Genomic DNA, 19,867 nt, shown 5'->3' with positions numbered 1-19,867 from the left:
GTTGTTCCAAGTTGGAGCGCACACGCATCTATATATATGAATATGTTTTTCCAAATTTAGAGTGCATACTCTTCATTATAAATGTATACGTTGTTCCAAATTTAGACTGCACACTTATCTACACAGATGTATATGTTCCAAATTCAGAGTGCACACTCATCTTTATAAATGAATATGTTGTTCCAAATTTACAATACACACTCATCTATATATAATTATATGTTGTTCCAAATTTAGAGTGCACATTCATCTATATAAATGTATATGTTGTCCCAAATTTACAGTGCACACTCATCTATATAGGTATATGTTTTTTTCAACTTGAGAGCACACTCATCTATACAAATATATATGTTGTACCAAATATTAAGCACACACTCATCTATATATATATTTATATTTTGTTCAAAATTTAGAGTGCACACTCATCTATATAAATGTATATGTTGTTACAAATTTAGAGGGCACTCATCTATACAGATGTATATGTTGTTCCAAATTAAGAGCGCAAGCTCATCTATATATATGTTTATGCTGTTCCAAATTTAGAGCGCACACTCATCTATATAAATGTATATGTTGTTACAAATTTAAAGAGTGCACTCATCTATACAGATGTATGCGTTGTTCCAAATTAAGAGCGCACACTCATCTATATATATTTATATGTTCCAAATTTAGAGCACACACTCATTTATACAACTGTATATGTTGTTCCAAATTTAGAGAGAACACTCATTGATATATATATATATATATATATGTTTATGTTGTTCCAAATTTAGATCGCTCACACATCTATATGAATGAATATGTTGTTCCAAATTTAGAGTGCACACTCATCTACATAAATGAATATGTAGTTACAAATTAGGAGTGAACACTCATCTACATATATTTATATGTTGTTCCAAATGTAGAGTGTACACTCATCTATATAAATGTATATGTTGCTCCAAATTTACAGTGCACAGTCATCTATATATATTTATATGTTGTTCCAATTTAGAGTGTACACTCATTAATATAAATGTATATGTTGTTCCAAATTAAGATCACACACTCATCTATATATATATCTATATGCTGTTCCAAATTTAGAGTATGCAAAGCACACTCATCTATATATATATCTATATGCTGTTCCAAATTTAGAGTATGCAATCATCTAAACAAATGTATATGTTGTTCCAAATTTATGGTGCACACTTATCTATATTGGTATATGTTGTTCCTAATTTAGAGTGCACATTCATCTATATATATTTAAATTCTGTTCCAAATTTAGAGCGTACACTCATCTATATATATATTTATATGTTGTTTCAAATTTAGAGTATTTACTCATCTATATAAATGTATATGTTGTTCCCAAATTTAGAGTGCACACTCATCTATATATATATTTATATGTTGCTCCAAATTTAGAGTGTACACTCATCTTTATAAGTTTATATGTTGTTACAAATTTAGAGAGCACACTCATCTCTATATATATATTTATATGTTGTTCCAAATTTAGAGCGCACACTTATCTATATATGTTTATGTTGTTCCATGTTTAGCACGCACACTCATCTATATATTTTTATATGCTGTTCCAAATTAAGAGTGCACTCATCTATATATTTTTATATGCTGTTCCAAATTAAGAACTCACACTCATCTATATATATTTATATTCTGTTCAAAATTTAGAGTGCACAGTCATCTATATAAATGTATATGTTGTTCCAGATTAAGAGCGCACACTCATCTATATATATTTATATGTTGTTCCAAATTTAGAGTGCACAGTCATCTATATATATATATATGTTGTTCCAAATTTAGAGTGCACACTCATCTATATAAATATATATGTTACAAATTTAGACAGAGCACTCATCTATACAGATGTATATGTTGTTCCAAATTTAGAGTCCACACTCATCTATATATATGTATATGTTGTTCCAAATTTAGTGTGCACACTCATCTATATATATTTATATGTTGTTCCAAATTTAGAGTGCACACTCATCTATATAAATGTATATGTTGTTCCAAATTTAGAGCGCACACTCATCTATATATGTTTATGTTGTTCCAAGTTTAGCACACACACTCATCTATATATATATATATATATATATATATATATATATATATATATATATATATATATATATATATATATATATATATATATATATATATATATATATATATATATGTTGTTCCAAATTTAGTGCACATTCATCTATATATATATATATATGTTGTTCAAAATTTAGAGAACACACTCATCTATATAAATGTATATGTTGTTCCAAATTTAGAGTGCACACTCATCTATATATATATATGTATATGTTGTTCCAAATTTAGAGTGCACACTCATCTATATAAATGTATATGTTGCTCCAAATTTACACTGCACACTCATCTATATAGGTATAGGTTGTTCCAAATTTTGAGAGCACACTCATCTATACAGATGTATATGTTGTTCCAAATTTAGAGTCCACACTCATCTATATATATGTATATGTTCCAAATTTAGTGTGCACACTCATCTATATAATTGTATATGTTGTTTCAAATTTAAAGCGCACACTCATCTATATATGTTTATGTTGTTCCAAATTTAGTGTGCACACTCATCTATATAAATGTATATGTTGTTTCAAATTTAATGCGCACACTCATCTAGATATGTTTATGTTGTTCCAAGTTTGGCGCGCACACTCATCTATATATATTTATACGCTGTTCCAAATTAAGAGCTCACACTCATTTATATATATTTATATTTTGTTCAAAATTTAGAGTGCACAGTCATCTATATGAATGTATATGTTGTTCCAAATTAAGACCACACACTCATCTATATATATATTTATATGTTGTTCCAAATTTAAAGTGCGCACTCATCTATATAAATGTATATGTTGTTACAAATTTAAAGAGTGCACTCATCTATACAGATGTATGCATTGTTCCAAATTAAGAGCACCCACTCATCTATATACATGTTTATGTTGTTCCTAATTTAGAAAGCACACTCATCTATATATATTTATATGTTCCAAATTTAGAGCACACACTCATTTATACAAATGTATATGCTGTTCCAAATTTAGAGAGAACACTCATTTATATATATATATATATATATATATATATATATATATCTATATATACATATATATATATATATATATATATATATATATATATATATATGTTTATCTTGTTCCAAATTTAGCACACTCATCTATAATATGTTGTTCCAAATTTAGATCACTCACACATCTATATAAATGTATATGTTGTTCCAAATTTAGAGTGCACACTCATCTATATAAATGTATATGTAGTTACAAATTAAGAGCGAACACTCATCTATATATATTTTTATGTTGTTCCAAATTTAGAGTGCACACTCATTAATATAAATGTATATGTTGTTGCAAATTAAGAGCTCATACTCATCTATATATATCTATATGCTGTTCCAAATTTAAAGTAAACAATCATCTAAACAAATGCATATGTTGTTCCAAATTTACGATGCACACTCATCTATATTGGTATATGTTGTTCCTAATTTAGAAAGCACACTCATCTATACAGATGTATATGTTGTTCCACATTTAGAGCGCACATTCATCTATATATATGTATATGTTCCAAATTTAGAGTGCACACTCATCTATATAAATGTACGTGTTCCAAATTTAGAGCACACACTCATCTATATATATTTAAATTTTGTTCCAAATTTAGAGCGTACACTCATCTATATATATTTATATGTTGTTCCAAATTTAGAGTACTCACTCATCTATATAAATGTATATGTTGCTCCAAATTAAGAGCACATACTCATCTATATATATTTATATGTTGTTCCAAATTTAGAGTGTACACTCATCTTTATAAATTTATGTGTTGTTCCAAATTTAGAGCGCACACTCATCTATATATATTTATATGGTGTTCCAAATTTAGAGTGCACACTCATCTATATAAATGTATATGTTGTTCCAGATTTACAGTGCACACTCATCTATATAGGTATATATTGTTCCAAATTTAGAGAGCACACTCATCTAGACAAATGTATATGTTGTTCCAAATTTAAAGCACACACTCATTTATATATAGCTTTATGTAGTTCCAAATTTACAGTGCACAGTCATCTATATATATGTATATGCTGTTCAAAATTTAGCGTACGTACTCATCTATATAAATGGATATGTTGTTCCAAATTTAGAGAGCACACTCATCAAGACAAATGTATATGTTGTTCCAAATTTAGAGCGCACACTTATCTATATATACATTTATGTAGTTCCAAATTTAGACCGCACCCTCATTTATATATATATATATATATATATATATATATATATATATATATATATATATATATATATAAAATAAATATATATATGTTGTTCCAAATTTAGAATGCACAGTCATCTATATAAATGTATATGTTGTTCCAGATTAAGAGCACACTCATCTATATATATTTATATGTTGTTCCAAATTTAGAGTGTACACTCAGTTATATAAATGTATATGTTGTTCCAAATTTAGAGTGCACAGTCATCTATATATATTTATATGTTGTTCCAAATTTAGAGTGCACACTCATCTATGTAAATGTATATGTTGTTCCATATTTAGAGCACACAATCATTTATACATAGATATATGTTGTTGCAAATTAAGAGCTCACACTCATCTATATATATTTATATGTTGTTCAGAATTTAGAGTGCACACTCATCTATATAAATGTATATGTTGTTACAAATTTAGAGAGTGCACTCATCTATACAGATGTATATGTTGTTCCAAATTAAGAGCGCAAGCTCATCTATATATATGTTTATGCTGTTCCAAAATTAGAGCGCACACTCATCTATATATATTTATATTTTCCAAATTTAGAGCACATACTCATTTATTCAAATGTATATGTTGTTCCAAATTTAGAGAGAACTCTTATTTATATATCTATATATATATATATATATATATATATATATATATATATATATATATGTTTATGTTGTTCCAAATTTAGAGCGCTCACACATCTATATAAATGTATATGTTGTTCCAAATTGAGAGTGTACACTTATCTATATAAGATATGGTGTTCCAGATTAAGAGCGCACACTCATCTATATATATTTATATTTTCCAAATTTAGAGCACATACTCATTTATTCAAATGTATATGTTGTTCCAAATTTAGAGAGAACTCTCATTTATATATATATATATGTTTATGTTGTTCCAAATTTAGAGCGCTCACACATCTATATAAATGTATATGTTGTTCCAAATTGAGAGTGTACACTTATCTATATAAGATATGGTGTTCCAGATTAAGAGCGCACACTCATCTATATATATTTATATGTTGTTCCAAATTTAGAGTACACACTCATCTATTTAAATGTATATGTTGTTCACATTTAGAGTGCACACTCATCTATACATAGATATATGTTGTTGCAAATTAAGAGCTCACATTCATTAAAGCGTACACTCATCTATATATATGTTTATGTTGTTCCAAATTTAGAGTGCACACTCTTCTGTATATATTTACATTTTCCTCCAAATTTAGAGAGTACACTCATCTATATATATTTATATGTTGTTCCAAATTTAGAGTGCTCACTCATCTATAAAAATGTATATGTTGTTCCAAATTAAGAGCGCACACTCATCTATATATACATATATATGTTGTTCCAAATTTAGAGTTCACACTCATCTATATAAATTAATATGTTGTTCCAAATGTACATTGCACACTCATCTATATAGTTATATGTTGTTCCAAATTTAGAAAGCACATTCATCTATACAAATGTATATGGTGTTCCAAAATACTAGTAAAAGATGAAAAAATGCACAAACCGCCACTAAAATTGTCTGACAAGCAGTATGCAGACAATGAGAGCCAGTGAGCCCTGAAATAATCCAATATGTGCTTTAAATCAAGCCAACACATCCAGTTTAGTGCAATTCAGTATAAGGATGCTTTCTTTATTCAGACAAACAAGAAGGTATAAGCACTTTCATTCCAAAAACAAAAGCAGGAACTTCATCAGATACAAGGAAATAAAGTAAGTAAGCTGTTTTAAATAGGAAATCTTACATGACATCACAGAACAGGTACGTCAACCACTCAAGGTATCCAGTTCTTACCATCCCCCACTCATCCTATTTTAGCATCCTTTGAGAGAGTTTGTGAACTTGATATTAGAAATCTGGGTAACAGGTTTAGAAACAATAGTTTCAGTAGTAATTTAACTAAAGAAGAGAGAGATGAGCTTAATTGCTTAAAACAACTATATGGCATCAGAATAATGAAACCAGATAAAGGGGTGGGGTTGTCATTATCAACAAAATGAAATTTATCTTGGAGACAGATACTTACTGTGAAAGTTCCTTAAATTAATTAAATTGCACATACAATAGAATAAGGGGGTGCATCCAGGACTTATTTAGTGATGATCAAATTTCAATCCACGAACTACAGTTTCTGACAATGGAATTTCCAATTACACCCATAATTTCTGGTTTGCCATAACTCCATAAAAACATTGAACTACCACCCATGCTTCTCATTGTTGATGCCCGGGGATCAATCATGCACCCCTTAGCCAAATTTCTGGAAACTGAACTGGAGAAGTTACTTTTGGATGAACCCCACTTATGTATTCATTCCTGGGACTTCTTAAGGAAAATCAATCACACTTATTTTATGTCTGACGTTTTATTTATTGCAATTGATGTAGTAGATTTATATTCTGTCATCCCGCATTCCATCAGGGAGGAATGGTTTTGTGATTATTTGTTTTCTAAGGGAATACCCCAGGACAAAATCAATATGTAAGAACAGATTTTGGATATGGTGCTGAGAAGCAACTTTATCCTGTTCAACAATCAGTATTATTTACAAACAAAAGGGGTTGCTATGGGTTCAACATGTGGGGGGGGCTGTACGCCAATATCGTCATGTTGGAATGGGAAAAACGTACTTTGAAACAATCAGCATATTTCTGATTCTGTCATACTTACATGAGGTATTTGGATGACATGTTTATTTTATGGGAAGGCCCTAGAGACCAAATTGTTTAATTCATTAACTATATTAACAACTCAATCTCCTTTTTGAGGTTCACATATAGTGTTAACGCATGTGAAATTTCCTAGCTTGATGTCCTGTTAAAGAAAGATCTGGATTAACAGAGATTTGTGGCTGAAATTTTCAGAAAAGAAACCTATTCCAATAGTTTTCTGCATTTCTACAGCTGCCACTCATTCACTCAGAAACATGCAGTTATTAAGGGGCAATTTGTGCGTGCAGTACGAATGGTGACAAGTTGGATAGGTTTCACCAGAGAATGCCTTGACTTGAAGGAAATGTTCTTGAGAAGAGGTTATCCCCCCAATTTAATTGACAACATCATGAAGGAGGTTAGTGAGAAAAGACAATGTGGGTATTTTGCACCAGTTTTGTGCACCCCTACTACTGACCATCCCAATATGACTGAGTAGGACATAACTGAAACAGTCACGGACACTGTTGTGAATGACCAAACAATTGTCCATAACCAGGAAATATATAAGGGGCACCATTCCTCTGGGTCTGAAGTAACTAATTACCACACGAGTTTTTCAACTGTCTTCTCAAATGACGCATACACTATTAAAGATATTCTGTGTAAGAATTGGAATTTGTTGAGTACTGACAGAGAACTTTTTAAAATCTTAGGAGAAAAACCTGTGTGTGTTTTCAAGAAGGGCCCAAACTTGAAGAACATTTTCAAATGTAATAATGATAGAATCTATAGGAAGGGTCAGATGATTAAGTGCAGGGCATGTAAATTTTGCACTTTCATTTTGGAAGTCAGTGAATGTGAAATTAATAGAACGAAAATAAAAATACCTGAGAGGTGTAGTTGTTTAACTGAAAGAGTGGACTATTGTGCTTTATGTTCCTTTTGCCCAAGTTTTTATGTGGGGAAGACAGAATGTAAGCTTAAAAATATAATCAGCGAGCACCTCAAGAATATAAGGGATGCTAGTGAAGTGAATGCACTTGCTAGATACATTAGTGAGTACAACAATCACCAGTTCAAATCTGTAGCACTTGAAGTCCAAAAAAGACATAATGGGGGGTAGCCTGGCCATATTTACTCGAAAAAGTGAGTTGCTATGGCAATTACGACTTGATTGCACTCATTGGCCAGGCTTAAATGACAGCCTTTCCATAAGCAGTCTGCTTAAATTGAGTGCTCTTGGGAGGTGAACCATTCCCTTTAGATATGAATATGGTGCAAAAATGTTTTTTTTTTTAAATGTCCTTCATACCTGTTATATGTATATGTACATGAAATTTATTCATTTGTTCCTAATGGATTTTTAACTGTATGCATATTTTACTTATATGTTTTTATATACATACATATTTTTTCAAAAGCATCTTCAAAGCTTTTTTATATATACACATATTTACAATTTTATTCTTGTGTTTATAGTACATAGTTTAGGGTGTTGACATTTGCACAATCAGTTTTTATATGTATTTTTATATATTTTTTATATTTTGATATTTATACTGTTTTGTGCTGAGACATTTTGAGAGAAAAATTGCCATGGATTCAAAGGACAATCATAAGGCCTTTTTCAGCTATGTTAAGAACCTGGGTGGAAACTCCCAGATATGCTCAGAATTAGTCCAAAATGATACAAAAATCACTGAACCCACAGACATTGCCAACATACTGGCAGACAGGTTCAGTGCAAACTTCACCCCCCTCTCCCCCCCTAAAGGAGAGATAACTATCCCAGCCGAGTGTAGCCTCCCGGACATCTCAAGTGCGCAGGTGAAAGCTGCTCTCTCTAAAGCTAAAAACACAGCATCAATGGGACGGATGGTGTCCCGGCTGTGTGCTACGAGCTAAATGAGGAATTAACCCCGCACATAAGGCAGCTGTTTAATCTCAGCCTTACCACAGGATCGTGCCCAAGGAGTGGCGTGACGGCAACTGTGGTCCCACTCCACAAAGGCGGCGCCTCACGGACCCTGGTAATTACCGCCCCATAAACAAGTCTAGTCTGCAAAGCTATGGAGAGGATCATAATGGAGCTCATAAACAAAGATATAGGGACTTGCAGACATTGGACCCGACCCAGTTTGGCTTTGTCAAGGGAAGATCATGCCTTTTGAACTTGGTCGACTTCTTCAAACAGTCACCAAGGCCATTGATGAGGAAAGGCAGTCCATACAGCCTACCTTGACCTTGCAAAGGCTTTCGACACAATACCCACTCGGGTATTGTAGAAAAACTACCAGCTTAAATGTAAACCCATATGTCACAAGATGGGTTGCAAACTGGCTTAAGGACAGAACCCACAGGGTTAGAGTTGCTGGCGCTGTGTCAGACTCCAAGCCGGTCACAAGTGGTGTCCCACAGGCTCGGTCCTTGGCCCCTATTGTTTGGCATCTACTTCTCAGAAGTACAGGCCAGCATGGGAGGACTTTGGCTGACAAAGTTTGCAGACTGCAAACTGGGCGCCATAGTGGAAAGTGCATCGGACACGGATATCCTTCAGAAGGGACTCACGGAAACAGATAGCTGGTGCCAGAGCCATGGCCTGAAGTTAAACGCCAAAAATGTATAGTCATACCCTTCGGAAAAACAAGGTAACCCCAAGCTACCATATAGGTGGCAATCCACTAAGCACAGAAGAGGTTATCAGGGACCTGGGACCCAGGTTGACAGTGGCCTTTCTTTGACACTCACATTGCTAAAGTGGTTAGAAAGACCTTCTACATTGCCCACCTGATCATGAAGGGATTCACATCCAGATCTAGTGAGGTCATTGTTCCCCTGTACTCTTCACTTATCAGACCAATGATCGAGTACAATGCCCCATTCGAGATGTATCTCACCTGACATCTGCAGCAATTGGAGAGACCCCAAAAGTTCCTCACCAAAAGGATAAGGACTCCAAAATCTGTCATATGCTGCCAGATTGAAGAAACTCCAGCTCTACTCAGTCGCATACCGTCTGCTCAGAGGTGACATGTGCCTGACATACAAGGCCATGTCCAACCCGGAATTAATGGACATGCTCCACCTCAAAAAATCCAAATCCACCAAAACCACTAGAGCAAGCGACTTAAACCTTAGCACGGATATAAATAGGACGTGCTGGAGGGATAGATTTATCACTCAGAGACTCCCTATGCTGTGGAATAAAATCCCGGTCCATGTGAGGCAGAGCACCTCGCTGACTCTGTTCAAGAGAAATCTAGACCTGTGGATGGGAGATCGAGGTTTACCCCTGAATCATCTCTGTGTCACTGCTGGACAGAGGCACAACAAACTAATGGGCACAGTATTTTTCATATAAGGGTGTAAGCCACAAAAATTTGGGCTAGGCTTATAAATGCCTTAGGGCAGATAGCCTAGTATAAACCTATGAACCTATGAACCTATGTATGTGTAGTGTTTCAGACTTCTGTTCCAGAAGACTGTTTCAGACTTGGGAGTGGTTTTCACTAATCCAGGAAGTGATGTCATGTAAGATTTCCTATTTAAAACAGTTTACTTCCTTAATTTCCTTGTATCTGATGAAGTTCCTACTTTTATTTTTGGAACCAAAGTGCTTATATCTTCTTGTTTGTCTGAATAAAGAAAGCATCCTTGTACTGAATTGTACTGAACTGGACATTTTGGCTTGATTTAAAGCACACATTGGATTATTTCAGGGCTCACTGACTCTCATTGTCTGCATACTGCTTGTGAGATGATTTTCTTGGTGGTTTGTGCATTTTTTCTTCTTTTACTAGTATTTTGGATAGTCACATCAGATGGAGGCAGAGCAACAAAACCGTGGACTGGATTCCAATCATGAAAATGAATCTACACAAATTTGAAGCAGTTTGGGTGTGCTCACTGTTCTCATCCAACAGCTCAATCAATGGATGGAATGCCTGGAGCAATTTTCACTTTCGCAGATGTCACTTCACCCCTTTCCAAGTACATCTACACAATGTACATCTACTGAGGTCATCAGAAACTGGAATATTAACAACAGCAGCATTTTGGCAGCACATCTTAGTTCCGGACCTTCATTAAACACTACAGGGGCCATGGTGAATGCAAACGGAACTGCAACAAGCACTATCTCTAATAATGTAAGTGTTAACAACAAACATAATCTGTCTGAATGGCTTAAAAGTAATTAATGTTTTAATCAGAACCAGAGTTTAGTGACTGAGTCTCTTAATGACCGGCTTTCTGATTTAGATTGTATCTTACTGAAAATTAAAAAATTACAGATGGACAATGCATACTTTAGTGAGTGCATTAAGTTAAAAATGATTCCCAAAGGCTTGCGTGTCTGGCGTTTCCCGAATGGCTAGTTGCTAATTCTGGTTTCCACAATGAACTTTTGGCTTTTTTGCTAAATGGGGTCTAGAATACATGGAAATGGTGGCAAAACATAATGGAATGAGTATTGTTGAACTGAGTCAGGAAGTAAAGACTTTGGATGAACTTATTACTAATGACCCTGGGTTCAGCACTAACAAGCTTGACTACAACAGGATTTTCAGTTCTATTGATGAACAAATGACTGTTATCAAAAACAGAAATATTAAAAAGCTCATCAGGAATGAGAGTGACTATGCCAGCCATGTGGCTTACCCACCCCACCCCCTCACAAGAATGGCATCTAAAGAAACCCCCACATCAGACTAATGAAGTTGCAACCAACAGTGACGTTGAAATTGATTCAATGGATGAACATTTTTTAGGGGAAGAAAACTTTCCTCAGTTAAGACAGCCAGAACATCTCATGAATCAGCAGGGGGGTACAAACTTTCAGAACAATCATTTTCAAGTCCCTACACAGAGAGGAAATGGCTGAGTGAACAGAAGAAACAACTATCACCCATGGAGGGGGAGGAGACAATAGAGACTGATATTTCATCACAGTCTATACCTGACATTGTTCAAGGGGAAAGTTCCTCAAATTTACATACTGATCTCAACAGTACTGGAGACTTTAAAGTTTACAATTTTACTGACATTTCCTTGAATGTAACTACCTGTGACCTCTTGGTAAAAGGCTTTATGTTTGTTCCTAGTCAATACTTAAACACTGTGAATACACTGGTTGATTTAAACCTTTATGTGAGGAAATTTAATTTACAGGTTTTGTTTCAAGGGGTAGAACAGGTACGTCAACCACTCAAGTTATCCAGTTCTTACCATCCCCCACCCATCCTATTTTAGCATCCTTTGAGAAAGTTTGTGAACTTGATATTAGAAATCTGGGTAACAGGTTTAGAAACAATAGTTTCAGAAGTAATTTAACTACAGAAGAGAGATATGAGATTAATTGTTTAAAACAACTATATGGCATCAGAATAATGAAACCAGATAAAGGGGGTGGGGTTGTCATTACGAGAACCGATGACTATATCAACAAAATTAAATCTATCTTGGAGACAGATACTTACTGTGAAAGTTCCTTAAATGAGTTAAATGGCACATACAATAGAATAAGGGGGTACATTCAGGACTTATTTATTGATGGTCTCATTTCAATCCACGAACTACACTATCTGACAATGGAATTTCCAATTACATCCACAATTTTTAGTTTGCCAAAACTCCATAAAAACATTCAACAACCACCCATGCGTCCCATTGTTGATGCCCAGGGATCAATCATGCACCCCTTAGCCAAATTTCTGGAAACTGAACTGGAGAAATTACTTTTGGATGAAACCCACTTGTGTATTGATTTCTGGGACTTCTTAAGGAAAATCAATAACACTTGTTTTAGGTCCGACTTTTTATTTATTACAATTGTAGTAGATTTATATTCTGTCATTCCACATTCCATCGGGGAGGAATGGTTTTGTGATTATTTGTTTTCTAAGGGAATACCCCAGGACAAAATCAATATGTACAAACAGATTTTGGATATAGTGCTGAGAAGCAACTTTATCTTGTTCGACAATCAGAATTATTTACAAACAAAAGGGGTTGCTATGGGTTCAGTATGTGGGGGGCTGTATGCCAATATCGTCATGATGGAATGGGAAAAACATACTTTGAAACAATCAACATATTTCTGATTCTGTCATACTTACATGAGGTATTTGGATGACATTTTTATTTTATGGGAAGGCCCTAGAGACCAAATTGTTGAATTCATTAACTATATTAAGAACTCAACCTCCTTTTTGAGGTTCACATATAGTATTAATGCATGTGAAATTTCCTATCTTGATGTTCTATTAAAGAAAGATCTGGAACAACAGAGATTTGTGGCTGAAATTTTCAGAAAAAAAACCTATACCAATGGTTTCTGCATTTCGACAGCTGCCAGCCATTTACTCAGAAATATGCAGTTATTAAGGGGCAATCTGTGCGTGCAGCACGAATGGTGACAACTTGGATAGGTTTCACCAGAGAATGCTTTAACTTGAAGGAAATGTTCTTGAGAAGAGGTTATCCCCCCAATTTAATTGACAACATCATGAAGGAGGTTAGTGAGAAAAGCCAATGTGGGTATTTTGCACCAATTTTGGGAACCACTAATACTGACCATCCCGATATGACTGGGTTAAACATAACTGAAACAGTCACGGACACTGTTGTGAATGACCAAACAATTGTCCATAACCAGGAAATATATAGGGGCACCATTCCTCTGGGTCTGAAGTAACTAATTGCCACACGAGTTTTTCAACTGTCTTCTCAAATGATGCATACACTATTAAAGATATTCTGTGTAAGAACTGGAATTTTTTGAGTAGTGTCAGAGAATTTTTTTAAATCTTAGGTGAAAAACTTGTGTGTGTTTTCAAGAAGGGCCCAAACTTGAAGAACATTTTCGAACGTAATAATGACGGAATCTATAGGAAGGGTCAGATGATTAAGTGTGGGGCATGTAAATTTTGCCTTTTCATTTTGGAAGTCAGTGAATTTTAAATTAATATAATGAAAATAAAAATACCTGAGAGGTGTAGTTGTTTAACTGAAAGAGTGGTATATTGTGCTTTATGTTCCTTTTGCCCAAGTTTTTATGTGGGGAAGATGGAACGTAAACTTAAAAATAGGATCAGTGAGCACCTTAGGAATATAAGGGATGCCAGTGTAGTGAATGCACTTGCTAGACACATTAGTGAGTAAAACAATCACCAGTTCAAATCTGTAGTACTTGAAGTCCAAAAAAGACATAATAGGGGGGGGCAGCCTGGCCATATATACTTGAAAAAGCCGAGTTGCTTGGCAATTGCAACTTGATGCCACTCATTGGCCAGGCTTAAATGATAGCCTTTCCATAAGCAGTCTGCTTAAATTGAGTGCTTTTGAGAGGTGAAACATTCCCTTTAGATATGAATATGGTACAAAAAGTTTTTTTTCTAAATGGCCTTCATACCTGTTATATGTATATGTACATGACATTTATTCATTTGTTTCTAATGGATTTTTAACTGTATGCATATTTTACTTATATGTTTTTATATACATACATATTTTTTCAAAAGCATCTTAAAAGCATTTTTATATATACACATATTTACATTTTTATTCTTGTGTTTATAGTACATAGTTTAGGGTGTTGACATTTGCACAATCAGTTTTTATATATATCTTTACATATTTTTTTATATTTTAATATTTATACTGTTTTGTGCTGAGACATGTATGTGAAGTATTTCAGACTTCTGTTCAAGAAGACTGTTTCAGACTTGGTTTTCACTAATCCAGGAAGTGATGTCATGTAAGATATCCTATTTAAAACAGTTTACTTCCTTAACTTCCTTGTATCTGATGAAGTTCCTGCTTTTATTTTTGGAAAGAAAGTGCTTATACCTTCTTGTTTGTCTGGATAAAGAAAGCATCCTTATACTGAATTGTACTGAACTGGATGTGTTGGCTTGATTTAAAGCACACATTGGATTATTTCAGGGCTCACTGGCTCTCATTGTCTGCATACTGCTTGTGAGACGATTTTCTTGGTGGTATATGGTGTTCCAAATTTTGAGCGTACACTCATCTATATATACCATTATTTAGTTCCGAATTTAGAGTGCACAGTCATCTATATATATGTATCGGTTGTTCAAAATTTAAAGTGCATACTCATCTATATAAATGTATATGTTGTTCCAAATTTACAATGCACACACATCTATATATATTTATACGTTGTTCCAAATTTAGAGTGCACACTCATCTATATAAATGTATATGTTGTTCCAAATTTAGAGAGCACACTCACCTATACAAATATACATGTTTCAAATTATGAGCACACACTTATCTATATATACATTTATGTAGTTCCAAATTTAGAGAGCACACTCATCTATTAATATGTATATGTTGTTCCAAATTTAGAACACGCACTCATCTATATAAATTCATATGCTGTTCCAAATTAAGAGCTGACACTCATCTATATATATTTCTATTTTGTTCAAAATTTAGAGTGCACAGTCATCTATATAAATGTATATGTTGTTCCAAATTAAGAGCACACTCATCTATATATATTTATATGTTGTTCCAAATTTACAGAGCACACTCCTCTATATGTTGTTACAAATTTAGAGAGCACACTCATCTATCCAGATGTATGTTTTGCTCCATATTAAGAGGACTCACTCATCTATTTCTATTTATATGTTCCAAAAGAGCACAAACTCATTTATACAAATGTATATGTTGTTCCAAATTTAGAGATAACACTCCTTTTTATATATATGTTTATGTTGTTTCAAATTTAGAGTGCTCACACATCTATATAAATGTATATGTTGTTCCAAATTTAGAGTGCACACTCATCTATATAAATGTATATGTTGTTCCAAATTAAGAGCGCACACTCATCTATATATATTAATATCTTGTTCTAAATTTAGAGTGTACACTCAGCTATATAAATGTATATGTTGTTCCAAATTTACAGGGCACAGTCATCTATATATATTTATATGTTGTTCCAAATTTAGAGTGCTCACTCATCTATACATAGATATATGTTGTTGCAAATGAAGAGCTCACACTCATATATATATATATATATATATATATATATATATATATATATATATATATATATATATATATATATTTATATGTTGTTCAGAATTTAGACTGCACACTCATCTATATAAATGTATAGGTTGTTCCAAATTTGCAATGCACACTCATCTATTTATATTTATATGTTGTTACAAATTTAGAGTACACACTCATCTATATAAATGTAAATGTTGTTACAAATTTAGAGAGCACACTCATCTATCCAGATGTATCTGTTGCTCCAAATTAAGAGGGCACACTCATCTATATCTATTTATATGTTCCAAAAGAGCACAAACTCATTTATACAAATGTATATGTTGTTCCAAATTTAGAGTGCTCACTCATCTATACATAGATTTATGTTGTTGCTAATTAAGAGCTCACACTCATCTATATATATATATATATTTATATGTTGTTCAGAATTTAGAGTGCACACTCATCTATATAAATGTATAGGTTGTTCCAAATTTGCAATGCACACTCATTTATTTATATTTATATGTTGTTCCAAATTTAGAGAGCACACTCATCTATATATATATATATGTTGTTCCAAATTTAGAGAGCACACTCATCTATACAGATGTATATTTTGTTCCAAATTTAGTGTACACACTCATCTATATATATGTATATGTTGTTACAAATTTAGAGAGCACACTCATCTATACAGATGTATATGTTGTTCCAAATTAAGAGTGCACACTCATCTATATATATTTTTATGTTCCAAATTATCAGAGCACACTCATCTATGCATAGGTATAGGTTGTTCCAAATTATATGTGCACACACACCTATACATAGGTATATGCTGTTCCAGAATATCAGCGCACACTTTATGTATACATTAGTATATGTTGTTCCAAATTTAGAGAACACACTCATTTATATATATATATATATATATATATATATATATATATATATATATATATATATGTATGTTTATGTATGTTTATGTTGTTCCAAATTAGCAGCGTACACTCATCTATACATAGGTATATGTTGTTCCAAATTTAGAGCACACACTCATCTATATATATATATATATATATATATATATATATATATATATATATATGTATATATATATATATATATATATATATATATATATATATGTACGCTTATGTTTTTCCAAATTATCAGCGCACATTTATCTATATAAATGTATATGTTGTTCCAAATTTAGAGTACTCACTCATCTATATATGTTTAAATGCTGTTCCAAATTTAGTGTACACACTCATCGATATAAATGTATATGTTGTTCCTAATTTAGAAAGCACACTCATCTACATATATGCATATGTCGTCCCAAATTTAGAGTGCGCACTCATCTGTATAAATGTATATGTTGTTCCAAATTTAGACAGCACACACATCTATACAGATGTATAAGTTGTTCCAAATTTAGAGTGCACACTCATCTATAAAAATATATATGTTGTTCCAAATTTACAATGCACACTCATCTATATATATTTATATGCTGTTCCAAATTTAGAGTGCACACTCATCTATATAAATGTATATGTTGTCCAAATTTAGAGTGCACACTCATCTTTATAGATGTATATGTTTATCTATATATATATATATATATATATATATATATATATATATATATGTATATGTTGTCCAAATTTAGAGTGCACACTCATCTATATAATGTTTATGTTGTTCCAGATTAAGAGAGTGCACTCATCTATATATATTTGCATGTTGTTGCAAATTTAGAATGCACACTCATCTGTATAAATGTACATGTTGTTCCAAATTAAGATTGAACACTCATCTATATATATTTATATGTTGTTCCAAATTTAGAGCGCACACCCATCTATATATATTTATATCTTCCAAATTTAGAGCACACACTCATTTATACAAATGTATATGTTGTTCCAAATTTTGAGAGAACACTTATATATATATATATATATATATATATATATATATATATATATATATATATATATATATATATATATATTTATATTGCTCCAAATTTAAAGTGCACACTCTTCTTTAACCCACCCCCATAGACAGCACAAGGAACAAGAAACTAAGGGTAATGCTGCTTAATGCCAGAAGTCTTAACCTCAAGATGCACGCACTCGAAGCTCTCCTCAGTATGGAGAACATCGATATCTGTGCAGTGACAGAAACCTGGTTCAAGGCTCCAGAGAGCACCCCAGCACTACCAGGCTATACCTCATATCATGCTTTTCGGCCCCAAAACCCAGACCGAACCACAAAAGGAGGGGGAGTTTCCATATTTATCAAGGATATCCACACCTCCAGCTTAGTGGCATTGCACGAAATATCGGAGACCATCCATGTGCAACTAACAGTAGGCAAGACTGCTTTTCAGTTTATAGCATCCTACAGACCACCCTCTCAAAGTCAGGAATCCCACTTGGCTTTCCTGAAAACATTGGAGAACATGAAGATCTCTCCGAACACCATTATATTGGGTGACTTCAACTACCCAAACATTGACTGGGAGCACTACTCAAGCCCCAGCACCTTAGCCCAAAGGTTCCTGGAAATTATAAACTCAAATTATATGGAACAACTAGTCACCACTCCCACAAGAGGGGACAACATACTAGACCTGATCATTGCCAACATGGGGACTCTATGCTCCACACCAGAAGTATATCCCTCATTGGTAAGATCAGACCATAAATTAATTTCACTGGATGTCCACATCCCGACCCCACCCCCAGCCCAGAAAACCACAGTGAAAAAACGTCTCAAATGCGAACTCACTTCTCAAAACCAAAGTGGAATCCTTCAAGGCCCCAGGGCCAGTGGAAACTATGGCCCAAACTGCAGAATCCTAAATAAACGCATTCTACGGACATTTCCAGGAATGCATGGATCATGCTATCCCAAACAAAACCAAGACCCAATAATCCAAAGGCAGGCATCTAGTCTGGTGGACCCCTGCCATAAATAAACTGTACAACAGAAGGAGGAAGCTACTACATGATAGAGCAAAATCCCTAATAGGGAAGGCATCTCTGATCAGTACTAGCAAAAAATTACGATCCCTCATAAAATCCTCCAAGGCCAGCTTCGAGAGAAAAATTGCACAGGACACCAAAGACAATCATAAGGCTTTTTTCAGTTATGTTAGGAACCTGGGATGCAACTCCCAGACTTGTTCTGAGTTGATTCTAAACGACAAAAAATACACTGTACCCACAGACATCACCAATATCTTGGCAGACAGGATCAGTGCAAACTTCTCCACCCCCTCCCCCCAAAAGAGCAAGTATCTATCCCGGCAGAGGGCTTCCTCCCAAACATCTCTGATGCTCAGGTGAAGGCTGCCCTCTCCAAAGAAAAAACACTGCTTCCATGGGACCAGATGGCATCCCAGGTTGCGTCCTACATGAACTCCAAGAGGAACTAATCCCTCAAATAAAACAGCTATACAATCTTAGCCTCATTACAGGATATGTGCCCGCAGAATGGCGTACAGCAACAGTGGTCCCACTCCACAAAGGTGGAGCCTATACGGACCCTGGAAACTATCGCCCCATAAGCCTGACTAGCTTAGTCTGCAAGGCTATGGAGAGGATTATCATGGAGCTCATAAACAATGACATTGGGGACCTACAGACACTAGATCCTACCCAGTTCGGCTTTGTCAAGGGCAGATCCTGCCTTTTGAACCTGGTTGACTTCTTCGAAAT

This window comes from Protopterus annectens, chromosome 12.part0 (genome assembly GCF_019279795.1).
Source record: "Protopterus annectens isolate FY-2018-M chromosome 12.part0, PAN1.0, whole genome shotgun sequence".
Classification (NCBI taxonomy): Eukaryota; Metazoa; Chordata; order Ceratodontiformes; family Protopteridae; genus Protopterus; species Protopterus annectens.
This window is presented reverse-complemented; position numbering follows the sequence as displayed.